The sequence below is a fragment of the Petaurus breviceps genome, unplaced genomic scaffold (assembly GCF_028583685.1).
Source record: "Petaurus breviceps papuanus isolate PSGF00001 unplaced genomic scaffold, PetGlider_PUasm1.0 40, whole genome shotgun sequence".
Taxonomy (NCBI): Eukaryota; Metazoa; Chordata; class Mammalia; order Diprotodontia; family Petauridae; genus Petaurus; species Petaurus breviceps.
Window position 1 is genome coordinate 5,025,128 of NW_027186315.1, and position 22,343 is coordinate 5,047,470.

General features: G+C 34.3%; 1 pseudogene; it reads right to left on the bottom strand.

The window, feature by feature from the left end:
• Positions 1 to 675: 675 nt before the first annotated feature.
• Positions 676 to 22,343, bottom strand: part of LOC138170921 (ubiquitin-conjugating enzyme E2 variant 1-like) — a 100,570-nt pseudogene continuing 78,902 nt past the window's right edge.

The following is a 22,343-nucleotide window of genomic DNA, read 5'->3' on the forward strand; positions in this document are numbered from 1 at the left end:
TTTTAAAAAGAAAGATTACAATATGTAGTTATAATAAAAATGCAACAGGAGAATTCACAATACATACAAAAGAAACAAAGATAATTATTATGAAGATATATTGACCAAATATTTAAATTAAACTTAAAACTTAAATAAAATACTTGAATAGTTAGAAAATATATAAACTTGAAGGATTAATAGAGAAAAATGATTATTTAAACATCCACATGTTAAAATGAAATTTGAACAAGTCTTTAAATGTCTCCTCATTTGGTTTGGGTGGCAAAGGGATCATATGGATTTACAAGCTATACAAAAGATACAAATCATTTCCTATATTAGACAGGTTTTTTAAAAAAGTAGAAAAAGAGATCTTATAAAAGTCTTATTCTGATACAATTATATCCTCAATACTTAAACCGAGAAGGCAAAAATAAAGGGCAGTGTGCATAAATTATAACCCAATAATCTCTAATGAACTTTAATGCAAAAAATATTTTTTGTTATAGCAGAGCTCATATTTCAAATGCAAAAAAATGTATCATTTACAGTATCTTAAGATAAGTTGCCTTTGAATGGGAACTTCCTTTCCAGTACTTTGAGGTGTACAAGATGCATTTAGAAAATTTACTACTGTGGAAAAAGAAGACAGCTTAAAACTGAACAAAGGAGGAAGATTTTTTTAAATTATTATTAATTGCTGTAACATTGTCATTCAGGCAGCTGAGCAAACTTCATGTTTTCTTTACACATCAATAGACATGGAAACTCTTGAAGCATCACTTTGATGCTATATAAATTCTGCCATTTTGCTAGCAGATATGACTCTTGGATCCACCATTCCATTAGAACTATTTGTCCATTCATATGAAATTTTATTACAAATCTTACAAATGAGGTGGTTTCTGGATATTTCGGTCCAATCTGTATCTTTAAGGCTCTATATTTGCTTTTCATAAATTGTTCTTGGAGATCCAAAAATCATTCCTTGTCCATCTTGTGTCATATTTTCATCATCTTCAAGACCCCGGCTAACTGTTCCATTTCCTAATCCTTACTGACCTTCAGGTTCTTCCAACAGTCAGAAATTTTCAAAGGACTTTCACTTCAGAGCCGGTGGTCACTGACCTCTTGTATTGTTGCCACTCTGAGTCCTCCCCATCTTCTCTGTCTCCTTCTCCCTCTTCCCTTGCTCCTCTCTCTGAGTAGGGTTCCCTTCTCTGCAAAAAATCTTTTTCAAAAAAATTTATACACTGTGATCAAACTGTATTTGTAACATAAAGTGATTTTTTAATCAGGAAAACTTTCGACATAACTAATAACAAGAACAAAAATCATATGAATATATCAATAAATAGAGAAAAATACTTTTGACAAAATACAATAGGAAACAGAGGAATAAATGGTCTTTCACTAACAAATAATTTGGACATGCTTGTCTACATTTTGTCTGTAAAAATCTAAACACAAAACCCAGCATCACAAGTAATAGAAGTAAAATAGCCACCTTTCCAGAAAGATTAAGCATGAAGTCTATGGACAAGAATGTCAATTATTGATACTGATATTTTTTTTCTAGAAATATTACTTATAGCACTAATACAAGAAAAAATAATTCAGGGAAGAGGATATATTTGTATCAGAGACAAACTAGGAACAAAATTATTAATTCTATAGATGATATTATGAGCCTAAAATTAATTAAAACATTAAGTTCAGAAGAGTTCCAAGATTTAAAACAAAACTCATAAATCATCAGCATCTCTGCTTGTTAACAGTAAAACTCAAGAGGAAAATTTAGAATGGAACTGTTAAAAAAATTTACAAAAATATATGCTACATGGGACTCTAAATAATAAGACCCAGAGGAACTACATGAACACAACTACAAATCAATCTTTTTGTTAATACAATCACAATTAAATAATAGGAGGAATATTAATCACTCCTGGGTAGGTTGAAGCAATATGGTAAAATATTTTTTAAATTACCTTAATCATTTTACTTATTAACTTTTAAACCAATCAAACTACTAAAGGAATAATTCACAGAACCAGAAAAAAATGATGAAATTCATCTGAAGTGAAAAAAGTTAATGAATCCAGGTGAAAAAAAAAAGTGAAAGGGCCTAGCAAAAACTTTGACATTTTATTACAAAATAGCAGTTGTCAAATTGATTTGTACTGGTTAAATATTAGAATTGAATCAACAAGAGAGAAGAAAGACACAAAGTATACAAGTAAAGCAATCTAATCTTTCAAACTTCAATAAGGTGAAAGACCTTAGCCAATTACTTGATTGACAATTCATTTTTTGACCAAAAACAAAAAGTTACCAGGGAATAATGGAAATGATTATGGTAGAAATTAGTTTTGGATTAAGACTCTACATAATATACTAGGGTAATCTGAAAATGCACCAATGAATTGGATACAAATGATCACATAATAATGAACTAGAAGTTTCAAGAAAATATTATCTTCTGGATATTTAGAAATCGGAATAGCTAATGTACAAACAAGGAATATAGAGTATCTCATATTCTTTAATGCACTACTGGTGGAGTTTGGAATTGTTCTAGCAATTCTGGAAAGCAATTGAAATCTATGTCCCAATATTACTGTACATTACATATCTTATATATAATGTACATTCATTTTAACCCATTGATAATACTCTCAGGTCTGTATACCAAAGTGTTCAAAGATAGAAGAAAGGATCCACATGTACAAATATATTTGTAACATCTTTTTAGTGGTTAAAAAATAACAAACAGCTAAGGAGGTGCCCAGTTGATTGGGAAATTGGTGAACAAATTATCTTACATGATTTTTTTGTTTTATTTTGTTATAGATTTTTTTAATGTGATATTTCATTTTTTACAAAGAGCATGTAAAAACAATTTTCAAAACTCATTTTTAAAACTTTGATTCCCAAATTATCTCCTTTCCACCCTCCCTCCTTCCACCCTTACCTTCCTTATTGAAAAGGTAAGCATTTGGGTATAGGTTATACATATGTTTTCTTGTGAAACATATTTCCATATTAGTCATGTTGTGAAAGAAAACATAGACCAAAAAATGACAAGAAAATAAAGAAAAAAATATTATGCTTTAATCTGTATTTGGACATCATTAGTTCTTTCTCTGGGAATGGAGAATATTTTTCACTGTTAAGTCCTTCGTAGTTGTATTGGATCATTGTATTGCTGAGAATAGCTAAGTCATTGAGTGTTCATCATCCTACAGTATTGCTTTTACTTTGTAAACAGTATATTTCATTTTTCATCAGATGATATAAATCTTTCCAGGTTTTTTTTGAGAGCATGCAGCTTATCATTTTCTATAGTACAATAATATTCTATCACTAATCACATAGCACATTTTCTTCAGTCATTTCCCAGCTGATGGACATACTCCTGACTCCCTGCTTCCAGAAGAGAGTTCTTATAAATATTTCTCTGTATATAGACCTTTTTCCATTTAAAAAAATCTCTTTTGGGATACCATAATGGCAAGCAAAAGGTACGTAACACCTTGTTTCAGCTATTTACTTATTTAGCACCCTGTTTCAGTTCAAGTTTCTTTTAACTTTTTTGGCCATGATTATTTCAAGTTTTTGTTAAGAAATAGAACTTGTCAACCCCACAACTTGTGAATCCTACAACTTGTGAACCCCTGTTGTACATGCAACAGGAAGGGGATGAGCTAACGATCACATATAAGGAGAAGACCAAGCTGCGAGAGAGCAGAACTGATAAGAGAACTCTTGTGGTGGCAGAGTTAAGAAGGAGAAAACCTGTGGTATCCTGGCACTCTTTCTGTTCGGTCTGTGTTGATTTTTGTTTGTAATGCTTTCTACAGAAGCCTTGGGACCTTACTGGAAGGCTTGTAATAGGATTTTCTGGTTGTCTGTTTATAGAAGCCCTGGAGGAGGGTTTCATAGGCCCTGGGCCTTATCTAATGATTTGTGTTGACCTCTTGGATATTGTTCATGGATTTCTTTTGATTTCACAGAGAGATAGGGAATTGAAGATGGTGCCAGAAGAGTGCATGTATGTTGTTGTGGATCTGTTAAGCTTTGTCTTCTCAGAAAGAGAAACTGTGAAGGACTTGAGATGGACTGGACACTTTGAGCTTTAATGTGTAACTAGACAAGGAACTGGACAAGAAGATTGATGAGGAGCTGGAAGAGGAGCTGGAGTTGCCTTCCTGTGAAACCAGGTGGTGATTGGGTAGATTCAGGCAGGAGATGGACCTGTGGAAGAGGTACCATAGAATCTGAGAGCCAGCCTTGAGTCAAGATGAAAAGACCTCTCCTTGGGTATTTAGTGCTGACTGAGAATATCATAATTCAATGTCACCTATGGGTGCAGAACTTTGACATTTGTACTTTGTGTCCCTTAAGGAGGCTTGCTTCTAAAGGATGACTGAGTTGAGTACTTACTGAATGGTATCTTTTACTTAAAACTGTGTGGCCACTTTGGTCAAAACTCTGTGGTCACTTTAGTGATAAGTTGTTATAACATTGTAAGTACTGTATTTTGGTTTCTATGAATGTTTTGCTTTAATTTACTGCTGAATAAATAGAGAGCTCACTGTTAGAGATCACTATAGAGATCAGAACCTTAAAGCTGTTCACAGCAGCAGTCCTCTGGAAGTCTGTTTGTTTTTGGCTTTGCAGATACTGACCTAGTAGTGGTACTGCAAGGTAAAAGGATATACATGGTTTTATAACCATGGGGGCATAGTTCCAAATTGTTGTATAGAGTGGGTGAATCAGTTCACAACTTCACCAGCAGTGCATTAACTTTCCCCACATTCCCCACTTTCCCCACATTCTCTACAATATTTATCATCCTCCTTTTCTGTCCTATTAACCAATCTTATAGGTATGAGGTAGTACCTCAGAATTTACACTTCTTCAATCATTAGCAATTTTGACCACCTTCTAATATAGCTATACATAGCTTTGATTACTTCAATTGAAAATAGGACATATATCTTAATTATTGTTCAACTGGCAAATGGCTCTTATTTTTATCAATTTGACTCAGTTCTCTATATATTTGAGAAATGAGGCCTTTATCAGAGAAACTTGCTTCAATTATTTTTCAGTTATATTTGCTAAATGTATTTTTCTCCATCCTATTCACCCTATTTAATCCATTTTCTCTCTTCTTCCATCTTGTCCCTCCTCAAAAGTGTATTGATTCTGTCTACCACCTACTTGAAACTGCCCTCCTTTCTAATCACTCCCTCCCCCCCTTATATTGTCCCCTTCCCCTCCTGCTATCCTGCAGGGTAAGATAGGTTTCTATACCCAACTGAGTATGTATGATATTCCCTATATGAGAGAATTCTGATGAGAGTAAGGTACACTCACTTCCTTCTCAGCTACCCCATCTTCCTCTCCAATGTAAAAGTTTTTTTCTTGCCTCTTTTGTGTGAAATAATTTACCTCATCCAACCTCTCTCTTTCTCTTTCTCTCAGTGCATTCCTCTTTCTTTCCCTTTCATATTTTCTACCTATAATCCCTTCTTTTAACTAACACTTTTGCCTTCTTTCTATGCAAACTCCTTCTAACTTCACTAATAATGAGAAAGTTCTTATATATGTTTCATCTTTCCATGTATGAATATAAAATGGTTAACCTCAAGAATCCCTTGTACCTTTTTATGCTCCTCTCTAGTCTTACAGATTTTACTCGAAATTTACTCGAAATTACTCAAAATCAGATTTCCTGTTCAGCTATGGTCTTTTCATCAAAATTGCTCAAGAGTCCTCAATTTAATTGAATTTCCATTTTTTCCCCCTGAAGTATTATGTTCAATTTTTCTGGGTATGTGATATTTTATTGTAATCCTAACGCCTTTACCCTCTGGAGTATAATATTCTAAGCCCTCTGATCCTTTAATGCCAATTCTGTTAAATCTTTTGTTATCCTGAAGGTTGTTCAATGATACTTGAGTTGTTTCTTTTTGACTGTTTGCAATAATTTCTCATCCACCTGAGAACTCTGGAATTTGGCTATAATATTCACGTGGATTTACATTTTGGGATATCTTTCAAGAGGTGATTGGTGGATCCTTTAAATTTCTCTTTTGGTATCATATTCAAGAATATCAGTGCAGTTTTTTTTTTCTTGATAGATGAAGTTTAGGGCCATTTTTCATTTTTGATTTTGGGTAGTCTTATAATTAAAAAAAAAATTCTCCTAGCTCTATTTTCCAGGTCAGTTCTTTTTCCAATGAGATGTTTCACATTGTCTTTCTTTATTTTTCATTTTTTGGCTTTGTTTTCTTTCTTGATTGTTCATAAATCATTAGATTCCATTTGCTCAATTCAGATTTTCAAGGAATTATTTTCTTCAGTGAACATCTGTACCTCATTTTCCATTTGGCAAATTCTACTTTTTAAGGAGCTTTTTTTCCTTTATTGAATTTTTTAGCCTCTTTTTCCATTTGGACGATGTTGCTTTTTAAGGTATTCTTTTGTTCATTGGCATTTTGTATCACTTTTACATTTTGGCCTAGTCTATTTTTTTAAAGGTGTTATTTTTCTCCAGTATTGTGTGTGTCTTCTTTACCAAGCTATTGACTTTTTTTTTGGGGGGGGGTGGGGATTGGAGGGCAGTTGGGGTTAAGTGACTTCCCCAAAGTTGCATGGCTGGTAATTGTGTCAAGTGTCAGAGGCTGTATTTGAACTCAGGTCCTCCTGACTCCAGGGCCTGTGCTCTATTCACTTCGCCACCTAGCCGCCCGACCATTGACTTATTTTTCATGATTTTCTTGCATCACTCTCATTTCTCTGCTCAATTTTTCTTCTACTTTTATTTTTTTGAATTTCAAAATAGTTTTTAAACTTCTCCATGACCTAAGAACAATTCATATTTTTCTTAGAGACTTTGAATATTGGAACTTTAACTTTGTTGACTTCTGAGTATATCTTTTGATATTCCTTGTTACCATATCAACTTCCTATGATCAGAATTCCTTTCTGTTGTTTGTTTATTTTTTTTCAGTGTGGCTCCACTTCAAAGGTAGAGCATATGCTGTCCCAATATTCAGGGGTTTCTGCAGCTCTTTTCAGAGATACTTCTAGGGACCCATAAGTTTTCAGATTTTCCAAGGTGGTATTCCCTAAATAAAAATCTGTTTGTTACTCTCCTGGCCTGTGTTCTGATATATGTGTGACCACAAGCACTCTTTTCTGCCCTGGAATTGTGACAAGAATCCCACAAATTCTACTGTGTCTGTAAGTTTTGGTTTGCTAGTGCTCCCAAGACTGTGACCCAGATATAAGCATGAACAAAGCAATTTAGTATTGCTTCCAGGGCCAGTAAAGAGACAACTGCAGTCTCCTGACTAGTTATTCAACTCGCATGTTTAATCCCCTTACTGTGAGCTGAGCTTGTAATGGTGATGTAATTTGAATTTGACATTCCTTCATATTGGCAAATGTAACAGGTACTTAGCACTTAGTAATTAATCAATCCTCTGAGAAAGAAACAGATGGTATGAACCCATGTTGCTGATGTAACAGGAAGGGGTTGGCTGAAAAAGGAAGCAACTAATGCTCTGTGTGTATATAAGGAGAAGGCCCTGCTGGGTCAGACAGATCTTCTTGGAGCAAGCTCCAGGGTGGCAGAAGCTGCTGCTGCTGGGAATGCTGAAGAGGAGCTGGGGAGGCTGAAGAGGAAAGCCCCTCCCTGGCTTAAGAGAATGATTTTGATTTGGAGAACCTGGATTAAGTGAGTTTGATTCTGGGAACCAGCTGGAACTTCTGCAGTCCAAGAGACTGACAGAGCTGCTAAGGATTTCCTAGGGCTAGCCAGAGCTGCCGAAGACTGAGGAGGCATGACTGTGATGCTGGTACTTTGCATGAACCTGTTGGTAGCTTTATTAAAGCTTGATTTCACAGGAACAGAGACTCTAAAGGACTTGAGGTGGACTGGATACTGTGAGATTCAGCATGGAACAGAGACTGCATGGAGAGCTTGACAAGGACTGGGGAGATGTCTGCTTTTGAACCCAGGTGACAGTTTGGTGAATCTGTGTAGGATCTGGGACCATGGAGAGGGATCCAGGGAATCAGAGAGACTACCTTGAGTCAAGCTGAAAGAAGACTTTACTTGCATACTGTGTGATGTCTGAGAAATTTTAATTTACTAGAGATCTAGTGGTGAGGGTCTGTGTATTTTATGCCAATTGAATAGTAAATGACTGATTTGATTGAATGACTGATTGACTACATGATTGTACTAAGTGAATGATGACTGAATAAGTAACTGATTAAGTTAATTTAGTATGCCCCCATCAGTGCAGAACTTTGACTATTGTCAAACTCCCTCAAGGATGATTGAATTATTGAGTTACTAAATGGTTGTTCTTTGTTGAAAATTTTGTGACCACTGTGATGAAAACTATGTGGCCATATTAATAATAAGTTGTTGTGAATACTGTATTTTGATTCTCTGTGATGTGTTGTAACACTGTGAATGCTATACCTTTATTTACTGTGAATATTTTTCTCCAATTTGTTATGGAATAGAGTGTTCACTATACTGTGTAATCAGAATCTTGAAAAGATGTTCACAACAGCCATCCTCTGGAAAGCTGCTTGTGCTTGGCTTTACAGAACTCCAGAGGCAACTGCTGCTGTTGATGATTCACTGTCTCCCCATGTCTCCTCCAAGTTTGCTGGATCCAGGTCTCCCCTGGCTAGGTCTGTACTTGACTGTGCTGCACTCAAATTCAGGTGTGACAGACCTTTCCCGCTGACATTCTAAGTTTTCATTGACTGGAAAATTATTGCACCCTTATTATATTATATATATATATAATATATATTATATTATATATATTATATTATATATATTATATTATATATATTATTTTGTGGGTTCTACTGTTTCTTTAATTGTTTTTATGGCATTATTTAAAGATGTTAGGAGGTGTTTAGGGGAGAGCTTAGATGAGTTCCTGCCTTTTCCCTGCCATCTTGTCATCATCTCCATGTTATATGAATTATAGATGTGCTATTATGACAAAAGAAAAAATGGACAATTTCATTTAAAAGTGGGAATATTTGCATAAACAAATGCAAAACAATGTAAGCAGAATTATCAGTGCAATATATATTTTAAGAATATTTTATAAGAGAACATTTTAACACTTGAGAACATGGATCAATGCAATAATTTATGACTAATCTGGAGAACAGCTAATAGAGATTGTTATCTACGTGAATGAATAAAGCATTATTTTTAAAGCATTTACTAAATATAAATCACTTAAGTAAGCACTGGGGACACAAATAGAAAAGTTAAGGGTCCCTGATTTCAAGAAGCTCACATTCTATGTGAGAGACAATAGATATGGAAAGCTTCATGTGCAAATCACTTGGAAAGACCCCATGATCTTTACAGAATAGCAGCAATGAATAAAGTAAAACACTGTCCTTAGTATAAACTCTTTAGTCTCTTCTTTAAGGTACTTTCCACTGATAAAATCATTTCACTTTCTGATATTGAACCATTTTACACTAGCCTATAAGCATTGCTTTTGCAAAGCCTCTTGGGTTTAGCTTCCTGGACTTTCTCCATCAGGGTCTGAGAAGAAATGGTGATTCAGGTGGCAGTGGTTGTTTGACATCCTTGGCACATGATGTATTCCTTTATCTGTTCCCTTTCCTATGTGTGGGAATGATGAGGAAGGTGATTCCCTTTTTATTCAGTGATGTCTGCCTTTAATGATGACTCTGTCGGTTTATCAAAAAGCAGCTCAAGTTCCTTGGAAGACACTGCTGTAACTAATGCTCTTGGTTTTAATATCTGGAACCTTTACTGTCAGGGTCTGAGAGGAAATGGCAATCAAAGTGGTTGACAATGATGTTTTGATCTGCAATGGCACACAGTGCTTTCTATATGGACTCAGAACTATGATAAAAGTGATTTCTTTTTTTAAACATTTCATTTTATTATTTATTTATTACACTATTTTTATATTTTGAGTTCCAAATTCTCTCCATCCTGTCACTGCCTGCTACACCCACTTAGAAGGATATATATATATATTATACATGTGTAATCATGTTTAACTTATTTCCATTTTTCAAAAAAATAAATGCATGACAAATAAAGTAAGAAAATAACATGTAAATTTACACTCAGAGTTGATCAATTCTGTCTCTGGCAGTGTATAGCATGTTTTAGCACGAGTCCTTTGGAGCTGTCTTAGATTGCTGTATTGATCAGAGTAGTCAAGTCTTTCCCAGTTGATTATCATTACAACATTACTGTTATTGTACACAATGATCTCCAAGTTTTTCTCACTTAAGTTTGGATAATTTCATAAAGGTCTTACCATTTCCCCTCTGAAAAACCCTCCACATCACTTCCCACAAGACAGTAATATTCATCATAATCATATACCATGGTTTGTTCAACAATCCTCCAGTTGATGATCATCCCCAAAATTTCCAAATTGCCACCACAAAAAGATGTGTGCAAATATTTTATACATATATTTTGTACATACATTATGTACAAATATTTTTTGTTCTTTTTCTCTGATCACTTTGGGATACAGATGTAGCAATAATATTGTTGGGATAAAGGAATAAACAGTTTTATAGACCTTTGGGCATATTTCCAGTTTGTTCTCCAGAATTTGTTGGATTAGTTCACTACTATACCAGCAGTTCAGTAGTGTACTTTTTCCTGTATTCCCTCCAGTATTTGTTATTTGTAATTGGTCTGGAGTGGTACCTCAGGTTTCTTTTAATTAGCATTTCTATAATCATCAGAGACTCAGAGAACCTTTTCATTTGACTATTGCTTTGATTTCTTCTTCTGAAAACTTCCCATTAATATCCTTTAACCATTTATCAGTTAGGGATTTTTTTTTCTATACATTTGATTCTGTTCTATAAAGAGAATATTTTTAGATACTAAGATTTAGATATAAAGAAACTCTGCAATATCTGTATATTATTTCAAATGGTTACATTATGAAATATTACACAATATGGTTTCCCTGATTTTCTTTTTAACTTGGGTCTAGTTTTGCTTTTGTTTTGACTGAGGTCATGGCTGCTACCCCTATGCTTAAGGCAATTTCTAAAGAAGGGTGGGGAGGGGGTAAAGGACTAAATGTGAATTGAGCCACTTTTTTGCATAGAGATAATATAAGGATTTATTTTTTACCATACCTATGCTTTACAAGGATTTTTTTTTAATTCAAAAAAGGCCAAGTATCAAAATCAAGGTCATTGACATATTATTTCAGACTCAATTCACTTCCCCCCCCCTGAAAATCAGAATACTTTACCTTCCTTAATCCTGCCGTGTAGTTTTTGTTCTCCATGATTATTCAGTTAAATGATAGTGGTCCTGCAAACATATTTTAAAATTCTTTCTTCATTTGAGAATGTATTTTGTCTTAATTAGGTAGCTGAATCATCAAGGTTGGTTAGATGATATCTAATAGTAACTCTATCTTATTTATTAACTCTCCATTATTTATTTTCATTCTTATTTTTTAAAATTAATTCTTCATACTTAATAAAGAAAAACAAAAGAAAATCATGCTGAAGAAAATAATTTAACTATCTTTGTCTTGTTTTCCTCATTTGTGAAATGAGGTAGTTGGGTTAGATAAGATGAATTTAAGGTCCTTTTCATCTCTAACATTCTTTGATTCCCTGGATCTCTCCTTCTTCCATACTGTCTTAAAGGTTGCAGGGTCCTTGTCCTCTGACTCTTTTTTTTTTTTAAAGCAATTGAGGTTAAGTAACTTGTTCAAGGTTACACGGCCAGTTATTTATGGGTGTGGTGCTAAGTATCTAAGCCCAGATTCAATCCCCAGGTCATCCTGACTCTTTGGCTGTTGCTGTTACTCGCTGAGCCACCTGGCCACTCCTAAGCAACTGGGATTAAATAACTTGCTCAAGGTTACATGGCCAGGTGTTTCTGGGTGTGTGCTAAGTGTCTGAGCCTGGATTGGATCCCAGGTCATCCCAACTCTAGGGCTGGTGTTCTTACTCACTGTGCTACCTGGCCGCCCCTCTCCTCTGACTCTTATCCCTAACTTTTCTATATCCCCTGAGACATTGAGCATTAAATCATATTTTATCACTCCCTACCTAATGGATCCTTTTTCCTCTGTTTAGAAAAATGTTAAGTTCTTCTGAATCCTAAAAATAACAAGCAAAAAAAAAAGTCCCTTGTCCTTGCTAAAGCCTGAAATCATTATTCTACCTTTCTTCCCACTTCAGGTCAATTCAACAAACATTTCTTAAATACCAGCTATGCATAAGTCATTGTGCTAGCTAATGTTTCAGAAACAATAACACAAACCCAACTGTGCTTATTTCTATCAAGTTCCTCCTTAACCCCATCAGTCTTACTTTGTTCCTGACCATTTTACTCTAACTAATCATTCCATAATCCTAATCACCTTTTTCTTATTGACACACAGAAAGGTTTTTTAATTACTTCTTATTATACATGTGTAATCCTTGTTCCACCAAATCCATCAAATCGTTTAGAAGCTACCAGGAAGTTTCATGAAGGAAGGTACAATTATAGCCTTGCCTCACAACTCGGTGAAACAATTTATGGCTCTGTTGTATTTTAAGGAAAAAACTAGCCTAACAACAAAAAATAGCCTAATTCAGAGAGGAGTGGGAACCTTGGTACCATCACAAGTTAAAATAAGGAGTGAAAAAATAATCATATTAAAAAAAAACTTTGATTAATTCAAAATTTTGACTATATCTGAATCTGCAATGTAGAATAGAAAAAGTCTCCTTTAGACAAAAGCTATGACAGGATAATATAGACAGGTCTCCTAAATTCCCCCTACCATTTCCACACACACACACACACACACACACACACACTTCTAATGATTTAAAATTGATATTTTCTTTTTAATATTTTATTCTTTACCTATAAAATAACACAAGCTTTGTCATGACAGAAAATTAAAAAAAAAGATGTTTACACATGAAACTGCTCATCTATTATGTACAACTTGGTATTTCTTTTAAATATATAATGATGTTATCATGTAACTTTTTTCTTCCTTCCCCCCCTAGAGATGATAGCATTAGATGCAAATATCTGTATGTATGCACATACACACACACACATATATATACATACACATGCACACAAATATGTAAAACCATTTTATACATACGTCTATCAGTTTATTTTTATTGATCAGTTCTTTACCTTGTATTGCTATAACTGAGACCTCAACTAGATTCTCATATGATAATTAAAGTGGAAAATAGAGAGAAGATTAGTAAGGATTTTCTAGGATATAGAGGTAGATTACATTTAGCTCAAAGGAAAAAGCATGAAATAACCCATTATTGTACTATTGTTTTTTAAGCTAATAAGACAGCATCAAAAAAAATTATTTAGCTAAGTATGAAATGTTCTCTCTTCACACTAGATAATAGATGATGAAGATTGTGTCATCTACCCTTCCCTCCAGGATAGCCTGCCTTTTTTAGGGAGATGAGAGAAAGCTAATTGATTATGTCCTCCTTGATCCTCTTGCTAGTCCTGCTCAACTTACTCAAACCTCAAAATGCTAATAGGAATTTCAGAAGGTGCTCTGCTATTATGAACATATTTTTGGAATATAGTTTTATTGAAGAATAACTATAGAAATTCAGTAGATTGTATTATTACTCCCCCCCCACCCCAGTTTGCCTTGCATAGACCACTCATGACATAATTACATCTTAGCTTCTGTAATATTGTGGAAAGGTAGGTGATTTCATAACTATGTGCCATTTCCTATTAAACAAGGATTCAATTATATACCAGCAAATGGATTTTTATTCCATTACCTTTCGATTAATGTAAAAGTTCTTTTATAATTGAAACTAGATTGCAGTTTTGGCCAAAGAACTCTGTTTGCAGCAACTAGACATTTTTAGTTGAATGAAACTTATGTTACTTTTATTAAGGCTTTGATGCAGATCAGCATAGTTATGGTGACGGAAATGGGATTATGAACCTCACTTAATAAGCAAAACACACTCTTTACAAATCATTTCACCCCAATAATTCTGTCTCATTAAAATATGATATAGAGGTAATACATTTGACTAGAAATAAACTGTGGACAGTCACAGACGAACAGCTTTCCATTTTGGAGCTTCATTTTCTTGTGTAAAAGAAAAGATTTCTTACAAGAATGGTTTTAGTACAAAAAATCTAAATATAACATAAATTATTACTTTATTCATTTCTTCATGTTACATGCAATAGAAGAAAAGATGAAAAAATCAGAAAATTAGAACAGGAATTATCTACAAGCTCAGAAAGTTCACTTGTTTAAGGAAAATTTCATTTTCCCTTAAAATATAAGAATGATTAAAGAAGAATAGACAATAAATTCATAGAAAGGAACAAATAAACCTCAAAAATGAAGGTTGGTTTGACTGTGCAAAATCTCATCACCCATTTCCAATTCTTTTTCCATATGCTTTTTTTTTGAGTATTCAACAGTTAGATTTTTTTAATATTTTTTTTTTACTACCCTGAACTTTACAACCACCAAAAAGATGAAAATTTACATGTGGAGAGATGAATTGTATTGTATATAAAGTGATAAATTTTTATTACCTACAGCTTTTTTTAATAGAAATATATAATAAGCTCAAATGTTAGTTTCAACATTATCCTTTTTCCCCATGAATTCTGAAATTCTTTCTCTTCTGTATATTTTAGCATGTTTTAATTGCATTATTTTCTTTCTTTTGTTCTATCATTCCTTATACCTCAATAAAGTTTAATAACATCCATATACCAAAAGTTCAGCCATTTGATTAGTACAATATAAATTTCCAGTTCCTTGCTACAGCAAAATTTCTTAAGAGAAATATATAGGGCTTTTACAAACTCTTCATTGATCTTTTTGTAGTATAAGCTATTAGTCATATTGCAGGGTCAAAGTGTACATGCAGTTTAATGACCTTTTGATTATAGGTGATAATTGCTTTCCATAATGGTATACCAGTTTACAGCTCTACCAGCATCACATGTTGCATAAACTTTCTTCAAACAGCCTCTCCAGCACTTTCATTTTTGTCATCTTTGTCAAAGTGTGAGTGTGAAGTAGAAGTCTAGAGTTGTAACTTGCCAATATGTAGTTTATTTTTATCATTATGAGTAATTTGGATTTTTTTCTTTACATATTTGTTGACAACTTTTATATTTTCTATTTATAAGTTCCTATTTGACTATTTATATATTGAAAAATGGAACTTGAATTTATTCACTTAAATCAGATCAAATTTGTCCATCTCCAAGAAGTTGTTAAATATATACCCTGAAGAGGCAGTATTCTTTATATGAAAGTAATTCATTCTTGGGGCGGCTAGGTAGCACAGCGGGTCAGAGCACCGGCTCCAGTGTTGAGAAGACCTGGAGATTGAATCCCGGGCTCAGACACTTAGCACCCACCTAGAAACACCTGGCTGTGTAACCTTGAGCAAGTTACTTAACCCCAATTGCTTAGGGCCGGCCAGGTGGCTCAGCGAGTAAGAGCACCAGCTCCTGTGTCAGGATGACCTGTATCAAATCTGGGCTCAGACACTCAGCACCACACCCAGAAATAACTGGCTGTGTAACCTTGAGCAAGTTACTTAACCCTGATTGCTTAAAACAAAAAAAAAAGTAATTCATTCTGTATTTCTAGAGTCTCAAGGCTTTGTCGGGGGAAATTTTGCTGCGAATATTTTTTTTTCCTAGTTGTCAGTTTTACTTCTAAGTGTAAATTATTTAATTAAGTTTATGTAAGAGAATTTCAATTTTAAGTAATTCAAATTATCAATTCTATCACCTGTGAACCTCGCTATCCCTGCTTTGGCCAAATATTTTCTGATCCATAGTTTTGGAAGGTATACACATTCCTACTACTCTTATTTGTCTGCACTGTGACTTCTTAATTGTAATTCATGCATTCACTTGGAAATAATTGTGCACATTCTTGTTCTAAACTTAATTTCTGTCAGACTATTTTTCTGGTTTCCCAGTAATTCATTGCTGTTTTTGATTTTTTTTTTTTTTTGCTGTTTCTGTTTTGTTTCATTCTCTTTTGGTTATTGTAAAATGAGTCCTTAAACATGGTATTTGGATAAGGGATCTTTTAAACACTATGCTACTATGTTGTTTTTCTTCATAGGTTGGGTACTTTCTTTCCCTACACATATACTCCATTCCAGAAACATTGACCTTCTTGTAGTTTCTCATAGCTCCCTGTCTCTTCTATCTTTTCCTGACCATGGTCTGTCCCAAATAGTAGGAATGGATCACCTCTGCTTATTATATTCCCTGGCTTACTTAAAAGCACAGTATATTTTCCACCCCCTGAAGGAAGTAACAAATGTTAAGGACTTCCCCTTGAAGGTATTACCTTCTGTTTACTCTGTAGGTTTCTTTTAAGTACTTACTGAAGTACATATTATCTCCCAAAAGAGAAAGTAAATTTCTTGAGAGGATAAACTGTTTATTTTGTTGTTGTTTTCTCTTTCTTTTTCTGTATCCCCGCACAAAGCATTCTGCCTATCACGAATAATCATTTTTAAAAGTTTTCTTTAAATTTTATGTTTATTTTTAGTTTACAACATTCATTTCCACAAGATTTTGAGTTATGTATTTTGCCCTGTCTTGCCCCTACTCACCACCCCCTAACAGCAATGCTACTGTATACCCCTCCCCCAGTATGCTTTCTCCTATATTCTCCTCTACCCACCCCTCCTACTTTCTGATAGGCCAAGATGGATCTCCACATCCCAGAGCCTGTATACATTATTTCCCAGTTGCATGTAAAATAATAATAATAATAATAATAATAATAATAATAATATTTTTTAAACATTTGATTTTAAAACTTTGAGTTCCAGATTCTTTTCCTTCCTCCCTCATCACCCACCATTACTGAGAAGATAAGTAATCCAATACAGGTTATACATGTGTAGCTACACAAAACATTTCCTTAGAGGATATATTGTGAAAGACTGACTGTATTTCCCTCCATCCTATTACACCCCTCCACTTATCCTATTCTCTACTTTGACCCTGTCCCTTTTCAAAAGTGTAACTTTCTAACTACCTTTCCCCCTCAACTTGACCTCGCCTCCATCATCTCCCCTCTCATCCCCTTCACCCCTACTCTCCTGTGGGGCAAGATACCCAATTCAGTGTGTATGTCATTCCCTCTCTAAGCCAAATTCAATGAGAGTAACGTTGAACCATTACCTTTTCTCATCCTGTTCTTCCCCTCCATTGTAACAGTTTTCCCTTGCCTCTTCTATATGAGATAATTTACCCCATTCTGTCTCTCCTCACCTCCTCTCATTATTCCTCTCTCACCTCTCAATTTCACCTTTTAAATATCATCCCTTCCTATTAAATTGATCCTGTGCCTTCTATCTATGTGTACCCATACACATAAATACACACACTCACATATGTATTCATACACCCATATACCCTCCTATATAAATATATATGTATACATACATACACACATATCTACATATATATCTATATATATATTTATACACACAAATACATTTATTGTTTTTTCCATGTAGGAATGTTAATAGTTCAATTTGATAAGTTCCTTGTGATTTCTTTTCCCTGTTTACCTTCTCTTGCTTCTTGTATCTGAATGTCAAAATTTCTATTCAATTCTGTTTTTTTTTTTTACATCAAGAATGCTTAAAAGTCTTCTATTTCATTGAATGACCATATTTTCCCCAGAAACATGACACTCAGTTTCACTGGGTAGGTGATTCTTGGTTTTAATTCCATCTCCTTTGACCTCCAGAATAACGTATTCCAAGCCATTAGATCCCTCAATGTAGAAGCTGCCAGATCCTATGTTATCCTGATTGTGTTTCCACAATATTCAAATTGTTTCTTCTTGACTGCCTATAATATTTTCTCCTTAATCTGGGAGCTCTGCAACCTGGCTATAATATTCCTAGTTTTCTTTTTGGGATCTTTTTTAAGAGGTGATTTGTGGATTCTTTCAACCTATATTTTTCCCTCTTTTTCTAAAACATCAGGGCAATTTTCCTTGAGAATTTCTTTAAGGATGATTTCTAGGTTCTTTTTCTGATCATAGTTTTCACATAATCCAGCAATTTTTAAATTATCTCTCCTGTATCTATTTTCTAGGTCAGTGGTTTTTCCAATGAAATATTTCAAATTGTCTTCTATTTTTTTTCATTTGTTTGGATCTGTTTAATAGTATCTTAATATCTCACAAAGTCATTAGCTTCCATTTGCTCCTATCTAATTCTGAAGGAATTATTCTCTTTTGTGACTTTTTGAAATTAATTTTTCCATCTGGAAAGTACACCTTTTTAAGTCATTCTTCTCTTTGGCTTTTTGGGCCTCTTTTGCTAATTGAGTTAATCTATTTTAAGGTGTTATTTTCTTAAGTCAGGTTGTTGACTCTATTTTCATGATTTTCTTGCATCATTCTCATTTCTCTTCCCAATTTTCCCTCCATTTCTTTTACTTGATTTTCAAAATCCTTAAGCTCCTCAATGGCCTGCAACCAGTTCATATTTTTCTTGGAAGCTTTTGATGCAGGATTTCTGACTTTGCTATTTTCCACCAATTCCATACTTTGATACATTTTGTCCCCCCAAAAAAAGGAATCTAAAGTTGGATTGCTGTTCTTGCTTAGCTTCCTTAGCTTTCTCATGTTGCCCCTCAATACTTGACTTTTTACCTCCTTGCCACAGTAGAACTCTGCTTCCAGGGAGGTTGCCTTCAGTGGGAGATTTGTTTCTCTCTGTCATTTTGTGGGTTCTGTAGCTCTAAAATTTGTTTAGAGTCATATTTTATAGCTATTTGAGATGGTTATGGGGAGAGCTCACAGAGTTTTTGTGCTTCTACACTGCCATTTTCACTCCACTAATAATCTTTTTTTTACAATTCTTTTTAAAACTTTGATTTCCAGATTATTTCCCCTCTAATGGATAATCATTTGATAAATGTTTGTTCACTGACTTGATGTTTTAGATACTCTTTCTTCTCCTTCTATTAGACTATAAGAAATTCATAAATCTTCTTTCCAATTTTCCTAATGCATTTATCCTTCTATGATTCTGGTCATTCCTTTGGTTGCATTGCAAACATTTCCTAAATTCTGGCATTTTCAACACACATGATTATAAGTTTTTTGTTCTTTAAAGGTCTATTTTCCTCTCTGCACACATTTTTACAAGTTAAACATTTTTTTTATTGGAAAGCCTTCTTTTGCTTTTAGAAATGTTGTTTTCCAAGATTTCCTTCCTTTTGAAATATGGAGGCTTATGGACCTATCTAGTCTTGTGTGTGTTCATAACAATGGTTCTGTGATAATCAGTCTCCCCCCCACCCAGGTGTTGGGGATAGGGGAGTTAGTGGGGCAAAGAAATAGACATTATGATTTATAGTAAGTCTGATTGATTCTTGGATTATTTTTCTTTATCCTGTGTTGCATTTCAGTTTCTTTTAAATTGTAACTACAGATGGTATTCTTTCTTCTGTGTTTGCAGTCTTTTTTTTTCCCTTGATATTTCTTAGTCACATTGAGTCACTGATTTATGCTTGGGTCATTCTAATTTTCAACAAATACACTAGTTGGATAAAGTTTTGCACCATTTATTCTAAGGTACTTGTTTTCCCTTTAATTCTTCAGAAATTTTATTACATTTACAATTTCATTATTTTTTTTTCATTTTCTCCCCCAAGCTCTCTTGTGGCCAAGCTCTCTGTTTTCTTTTGTGTTTCCTGAGGCTCTTATTTTACTTGTTATATAGATATTCACCCAATGGGTGTGTCTCTTGGAATCTTTGGATTCAAAATATGTCTTTAAAGAAATTAGTGGCATTTTCCATTTGTTTAGTTCAAGCTTCAAATCCCAATTTTGACTTTGTACCACAAATTGGAACTGTCCTCTCATATACCCTTAGAAGAAGTGGTTAGGTCTTTTTGTCTCTGACTCCATTTTCGTGGATCCTGCTAATGTCTTCTATTGTCCCTGATATCTCTGCTTTAGAGCTCTATATAGCAGAATCCAAGCTTCCATATTTTAACTAGATTCAGAGCGTAGTGATTTTGTTGTTTAGAGAATATCTGATCATAGTTGTGTGATCTGGCATCCTGTGTCATCATAAGGTGAGTACTGTAAGATCACATTAACTAACTCTCTGAAAATTACTATTTTATGACCACACTAGGCTTTCCTTTTCTAAGCATTTCAGTCCTATTTTTCATATGTACCAGGTATCATATGCTTTATATACACCCTGGAAAATTGTTAAGATGTGCTTCCAGGATTTTTATTTTGTTATCTACTTGCATCTCTAGGCATTTGACTATATGTTGGGATGGGGGAAAGAGAGACAGTCCTTTGTTGGATAGAGAAACTTTTTTTTTTGCTTTTTGGAGGGCAATTGGGGGTATCTTGCCCAATGTCATATGGCTAGTTTTTGTGTTAAGTTTCCAAGACCGGAATTGAACTTAGGTTCTCCTGACTCCAGTACCAGTACTCATTGCGCCACCTAGTTGTCCCAAGGATGCAAGATTTTAATGTGGTCTCTCTTTACATTTCTTGATAATTATTCAATCTGGTGTTCTATTTAGATTTGTTTTGTTCCTTTGTGTCCATTTATTTATCTACTCTAACTGGAAGTCAAGTAACTCAATCTTAAAAAAATTTAGTGAATTTCTAGATTAAATCGTTCATGTGCTAGATTATGGTAGCTTTTCTTGAAATATGGTGTTGCATGCCACTTTTATTACTTGACAAATGTTACAATATGTATGCAAAATTCAGGTAAATTTTAAAATTCATTGTAAAGGGGATTTGTTATAAGCATATAGAAAAATGAAATTACAGAACATCTTGGGTTTTGAAATTTAGATTTAGATTTTTAGAAAATTTAGATTTTATAAAATCTATCTTGCTATTATTTGGATTTAGGCACTTTTAATGGATATGAATGTGCAATGCCATAATGATCTAAAGACTGTGAATATCATAGAATTTCTCATACTATAAAAAATCTTATGAGGTGGAATATTAAAAAAAAAAAACCTTTTTATAAGGACCACTCAACAAAGGTCTTAACCATTGGAAGATACTGGGGGTGTCAGAATCTTTTCATGTTAAGATTTTTGAAGGCAAATGTCTCCTATAAAAGGCATCATGACCTTACACTCTAACAGTATGCTTGTTACTTTTTTTTCAGGGGAATGAGGCAATCAGGGTTAAGTGACTTGCCCGGGGTCACATAGGTAGTGAATATCAAGTTGTGTCTCAGGTCAGATTTGAGTTCAGGTCGTCCTGATTCCAAGAACTGATGCCCTATCCACTGTGACAACTAGCTGTCCCAAGATTTTTTAAAATGAAAAAAATTTAAATTATTTATATGCTTATCTATTTATTTATTCGATCACTAATTCATTCGTTTGGGGGCCCAGTCAGTATGTGGTCTGACTCTTACTTAAAAGTCTGTTTTCACTGAACAGGGAATATTTTATTCCTTGCCTTATGCCAATTGAACAGTGCCATTTATTCAGGATTTTCCATTGCTTCCCAGTAAATCATGTTATCTTATCAGCATCGTAATTATGTTGTTTTTTATTTGTTTTGCTTTTTGGAGGGCAATTGGAGTTAAGTGATTTGCCCAAGGTCCCTCAGATACTTTTGTGTGTGTGAATGTGTGTGTGTGTGTGTGTGTGTGTGTGTGTGTGTGTGTTAAGTGTCTGAGGCAAGATTTAAACTCAGGTCCTCCTGACTCCAAGGTTGGTGCTCTATTCACTGCGCCACCTAGCTGCCCCTTAATAAATGTTTATTGGATTGAATTTACTTATTGAATTGCAAAGTGATTTACATATGATCTCATTTGGTTTTCACAACAGCCCTGTGAAGTGGGTACTATTATTTACCTATTTTACAGATAAGGAAATTGAGGGGCAGAGAGAGGTTAAGTTATTTGCTCAGGGCCACACAACTTGCTAGAAAGTATCAGAGCTAAGATTAGGACTCAGGTTTTCCTAATTCCAAGGCTGGCACTCTCCCCATTGTGCTACCTTGACTAGATTTTAGTCTTAATAACAATTCCAATTTCTAAGGAGGCTTAAGGTTTGTAAATGACATTCTTCATGCTAACCCTGTGAGGTCAGTGATACAAGGGTCATTGCAGCCATTTGGCAGCTGTAATCCTGGCGACAAGCCTGAACATTGGCATAAGATCCTCTTCATTGGTGGGGATAATGATGATGTCACTCTGTGCTCCTGTTGGAGGACCAGAGGTGACTC